Below are 5,513 nucleotides of genomic sequence, written 5' to 3'. Positions count from 1 at the left end.
TAAAGTCAGAACAATCATCAATAAAAGTTATAAAGTAGCGTTTACCATTTCTAGTCAAAGTTCCATCAAGTTCACAAATATCAGAATGGATTAAATCTAGAGGCTCGGTTTCTTTTTCTAACACAGATTTATGTGGTGTTTTAGTTGTAACGCCCTAAATAATTAGGCACGCTACCCAAAATACTTATGAAACCCTAATCCCCTAAACAGGATTACTAATCAAAATAGCGCAGAATTAAAACTTTTATATTAAACAGAAAGAAAATAAACTTGTAATATATTTAAAACTTTTAAAATAGTTGGGATCCCAAAAATATTTACAAACGCTATTACAAGTCATTTATTTCTAGCCGACCTAAACGGCAAAATAGAATTCAAAAGTTCATCACTGATAGACCCTTAACCCGCTTGGTCTGATATGGCTTGAACATGTACATTCTTCATCTTGCTCCTCAAACTCATAGTTGATCAGCCACTGACTTACCCTTTCCTGCACAGTAGAGCACCCGTGAGCCAAGCCCAAAGAAGACAAAAGATAAAACATATCAATAATATGCTCATCATACAATATAAACAACAATGCTATTCAAATTTGTCTGTGTGACACAGATCTGCATGTTACGCTCACATGTCTATTTATGTCTACGTGGCGTAGACCTACGTGTTGCGCTCACACGTCTATTTATGTCTACGTGGTGTAGACCCACGTGTTGCTCTCACACGTCTTTTTACAATAAGGCCTTAGATCAGTTCATCTCGGTTCTTGTTGCCGAGTCCAACTTGGTTATGCCTTGAGCGCATAACCCTTAGTCTCAACATATATATTTATCATATAATTATTGGTGCCACTGCACTATTTGTCTATTTGCTATAGACCTGCGTGTTACGCTCACACGCCTATATATGTCTATGTAGCATAGACCTACGTGTTGCTCCCACACGTCTATATATGTCTATGTAGCATAGACCTACGTGTTGCGCTCACACGTCTATTTACAATAAGGCCTTAGTAAGGTTTATCTCGATTATAATTACCGAGTTTAACCTGGTTATGCCTTGCTCGCATAACCCTATTCATATATATTTACGTAATCCATACATTACGTTCTTTCAGTGGTTTATCCTAGTAATATACTAGGTCTAACCAAGTTATGTCTTATGCACATAACTCTTGAAATATATGCATGTATTCAATAGATATCAAAACACATATAGAATCTTAGGGTATTAACCCTAAATTACATACCAAATAGTCTATCATATAACATATCATTGCATGCTCAAAATATCACTTATAGAGATTAATAACCCTAATTCATGCTTTCACTTGATTAGCAATATTATTGTACATCATGACTTTCTTATCTTCACATAAATTCTAGGGTAATAACCCTAGACTGCATTACTATCAAACTCAAGGTACTAATTTACCGAGTCTAACTTAATTATGCCTTGTGCGCATAATTCTTTATTACAATATATTTAGCATGGCATAGCATTTACACATTAATAATTACTAGGGTAATAACCCTAGGCCATTAAACCGCTCACTTTAGGGTAATAACCCTAATCTCGGTTTCTAATTATCACCAATATAATATTCAATATAAGCACCACCGTGCATATCTCTACGTGCAACTACTGTCTTACCTGCTGTCCTGTAAAGGCAGAGATTCCGAATCCCCGGGTGCTCCTGACCAGGTGCCGGTAATCCTAGTCACACAATCCGGGATTTTCACCAATAGGGTTAACCCCTGATTTCACATTCATAAAATAAATTCATGGCATTTAAAATACAGATAATCACATAGAGCTCAAAAAGAGCTTTCCAACGGTATAAAGAACGTCCCAAACGGAGTCCCGAGTCAAAAGTTATGGCCGAAACAAAATTCAGCATTTCCCGATGAACTCCAACCGGAATTCCGGATGAACCAACCGGAATTCCGGTTGTCTGGGCAGAGAACACGAAATTTCTCAATCTTTAAACCCCCAAAACTCACTCAAATCATCCCCAAACATTCCCAAACTTTCCAGAGCATCAATATATGTCATAATAAACATATTCCACAACTTAAACACAACAATTGCACTAAAAATCAAAAAGTGCCATTAAAGCACCAAGCTTGAGTTCCATGAACTCAAGCTTGCTTTTCACAACCGAAATCACAATTAATCCACTTAAAGCAGCTAGACAATATTATAGGATTAAAAACATATATTTATGCATCCAAAATCCCACAATTTAGTTCATAATTTCAGATTGTAAAAACACATAAAATCCATGCCTTAACTCCATAAAATTGAAGCTCAAACCCAAGAAGCTCAACTTAACCAAGTTCATAATTCCAGCTGCAAACACAATCAATTCGCAAAGATTTGCCCTAGAAAAATACTCAATAATCACAACCAACAACTCAAAACCACATCTTGCAATTTCTCACTCAAAATCCACAAAGTTCAACACCAAAATTCAACCTACATCAAGAACATGCAACTCTAAATTCCAAACATGCTTTTTCAACAATTAAAATCAACAAGAATCACAGTAATAATTCTAAATCACTTCAGCTAGAAGATACCTCAATTCCAAGCTTAAAATCCTTCCAATTTCAAGCTTCAAAGCCAAGTAATTCACTCAATATCTCAACAATTTCACTTGAAGTTCAAGAAAGGGTTAGAGAGGGAGAGAGGGTTCGGTTGAGAGGGTGAAGCCACCAGAAAATTATCAATCTATTTCCCTCAAAAATTACATTTTCCAAACATAGTAATTAGGGGTCAAATGACCAAAATGCCCTTAGGGCTTAAATACCCACATACACCCTCACAAGGGTAAAATAGTCATTCAATACTCAATTAATTTCAAATAAATTTCAGATTATCATTTATCAAATAAAATGCCAAATAATCAATTCAATTTACATTTCGGGCCCGAACCCGGTTCGGCCCGAAATTCCCGGTTGTGACTATACCCCGCTAACCTGTCAGAACACACCTGAAAAGACAACACAGGCATACTATATAATAATATAGTTCTATTAAGCACGTAATTAAATTAATTTCATCATTTTACCCTTCTCGGGTCATAATTACCAAAATGCCCCTGGCTCACCAACGGGGTCTATAATATATTAAAATTCATATAAATCACATATATTGAACTATATAATAATATAATTCCTCCATTATACATAATTATCTAGTTAGGGTTTTGCTAATCCATTTCTTAATTCCGGGTATTACAATTACCCCCTCCTTATAGAAATTTCGTCCCGAAATTTACTTGAACAACTCCGGATATTTCTGCTGCATATCCGTCTCGAGTTCCCAGGTTGCCTCTTCTACCTTACTGTTCTTCCACAGTACTTTCACCAGTGCCACTGTCTTGGTTCTCAAGACTTTCTCTCTTCTATCAAGTATCTGCACTGGTTATTCTTCGTATGACAAGTCCGGCTGAAGTTCCAATGCTTCATAACTCAGAACATGGGACGAGTCTGAGACATACTTCCGAAGCATTGAAACATGAAACACATTATGTACGGTACATTGCCAGGGGCATAGCCAACCTGTACGCTACTTGCCCTATCCTCTCAAGGATTTCAAAAGGTCCAATGAACCTCGGGCTAAGCTTTCCTTTCTTCCCAAAGCGTTTTATGCCTTTCATCGGAGATATTCGGAGAAATACCATGTCCCCAACCTGAAAATCAATATCTCTGCGCTTTGGATCGGCATAACTCTTCTGCCTACTCTGAGCCGCGAACATTCGCGCTCTAATCTTATCAACTGCCTCACTTGTTTTTTTTTTTTAACAGCTTCGGGACCCAAGAACTTTCTTTCACCCACTTCATCCCAGTGAATGGGCGATCTACACTTTCTTCCATATAAAAGTTCATAAGGGGCCATCCCGACTGTTGCCTGATAGCTGTTATTATAAGAAAACTCGATCAGGGGAAGGTACTTTACCCATGATCCATCAAAGTCAAGCACACATGCCCGTAGCATGTCCTCTAAAATCTGAATGGTCCTCTCAGATTGCCCTTCCGTCTGAGGATAAAAAGTTGTGCTGAACTTTAACTGAGTTCCCATAGCTCGATGCAGACTTTTCCAGAATCTTGATGTAAACTTCGGATCTCTATCCGACAAAATGGACTTTGGGACACCATGCAGACGAACAATTTCTCTAACATACAACTCAGCATACTGGTCAATGGAGAAATTCGTCCGAACAGGTAAAAAGTGAGCAGACTTTGTAAACCTGTCCACTATGACCCACACATAGTCAAATTGTCTCGTGGTTCTAGGCAAACCTACCACGAAGTCCATAGCTATATCTTTCCATTTCCATTCTGGTATTTTCAGCGGTTGTAGCAACCCTGCAGGTCGCTGGTGCTCAGCTTTTACTTGCTGACACGTAAGGCACTTGACAACATACTCAACGATGTCATTCTTCATGCCTGGCCACCAAAACATGGCTTTCAGGTCTTGGTACATCTTTGTTGACCCTGGATGAACTGAATAAGGAGTCGTGTGAGATTCATCCATGATCTCTTTCTTGATGTTCTCATCCATGGGCACGCAAACTCGATTCCCAAATCTCAACATTTTCGTTTCATCTATTGAGGAGTCACTAGCCTTCCCAGCCGAAACCCTAACTCGAGTTTTTACTAATTCTGAATCTTGCACTTGTGCTTCTTTGATTCGCTCCAAAAGAGTAGATTGCAGGGTAATATTAGCTAATTACCCTACAACCAACTTAATCTTAGCTCGAGTCATCTCATTTGCTAGCTGCTGGGAGATTTGCTTCTCCGTATTTAACTGACTCTGACCCTTTCTACTTAAGGCATCAGCAACCACGTTGGCCTTACCAGGGTGATAAAGGATCTCACAATCATAATCCTTCACCAACTCTAGCCAACGCCTCTGTGTCATATTCAGGTCTTTCTGGGTAAAGAAGTATTTCAGACTTTTATGATCAGTGTATATCTCACATTTCTCGCCATAAAGGTAATGCCGCCAAATCTTTAGCGCAAATACCACTGCTGCGAGTTCTAGATCGTGAGAAGGGTACCTCTGCTCGTACTCCTTTAACTGCCGAGAAGCATAAGCTATTACCCTCCCAGCCTGCATAAGCACACAGTCGAGACCCTGTCTCGAGGCATCACAATATACCACAAACTTTTCCTTATCTGAAGGAAGAGTTAGCACAGGAGCGGTAATCAAGCGTTGCTTTAACTCCAAGAAACTTTTCTCACACCGATCAGTCCAAACAAACTTCTGGTTCTTTCGGGTCAGCTCCGTTAAGGGTACAGTAATCTTTGAAAAACCCTCAACGAACCGACAATAATAACCAGCCAAACCCAGAAAACTTCTGACCTCTGTAGCTGACTTCGGTACTGGCCAATCCCGAACAGCTTCAATTTTGACCGGATCCACCATGATCCCATCTTTATCCACTATGTGTCCCAAAAATGAGACACGAGATAACCAGAATTCACACTTTTTGAACTTAGCATTAA

At 38.9% G+C, this 5,513-nt stretch overlaps 1 long non-coding RNA gene across 1 annotated transcript; it reads right to left on the bottom strand.

Moving 5' to 3' along the window:
• Positions 1-260: 260 nt before the first annotated feature.
• On the bottom strand, positions 261-1,715 carry LOC133029106 (uncharacterized). Its single transcript, XR_009683316.1, has 2 exons — positions 1,651-1,715; positions 261-490 (listed from the first exon to the last, which is right to left on the bottom strand). It is a non-coding gene; the product is annotated as an uncharacterized LOC133029106 (long non-coding RNA).
• Positions 1,716-5,513: the final 3,798 nt, after the last annotated feature.

This window comes from Cannabis sativa, chromosome 1 (assembly GCF_029168945.1).
Source record: "Cannabis sativa cultivar Pink pepper isolate KNU-18-1 chromosome 1, ASM2916894v1, whole genome shotgun sequence".
In the NCBI taxonomy this organism is placed as follows: domain Eukaryota; kingdom Viridiplantae; phylum Streptophyta; class Magnoliopsida; order Rosales; family Cannabaceae; genus Cannabis; species Cannabis sativa.
This window is presented reverse-complemented; position numbering and strand designations above follow the sequence as displayed.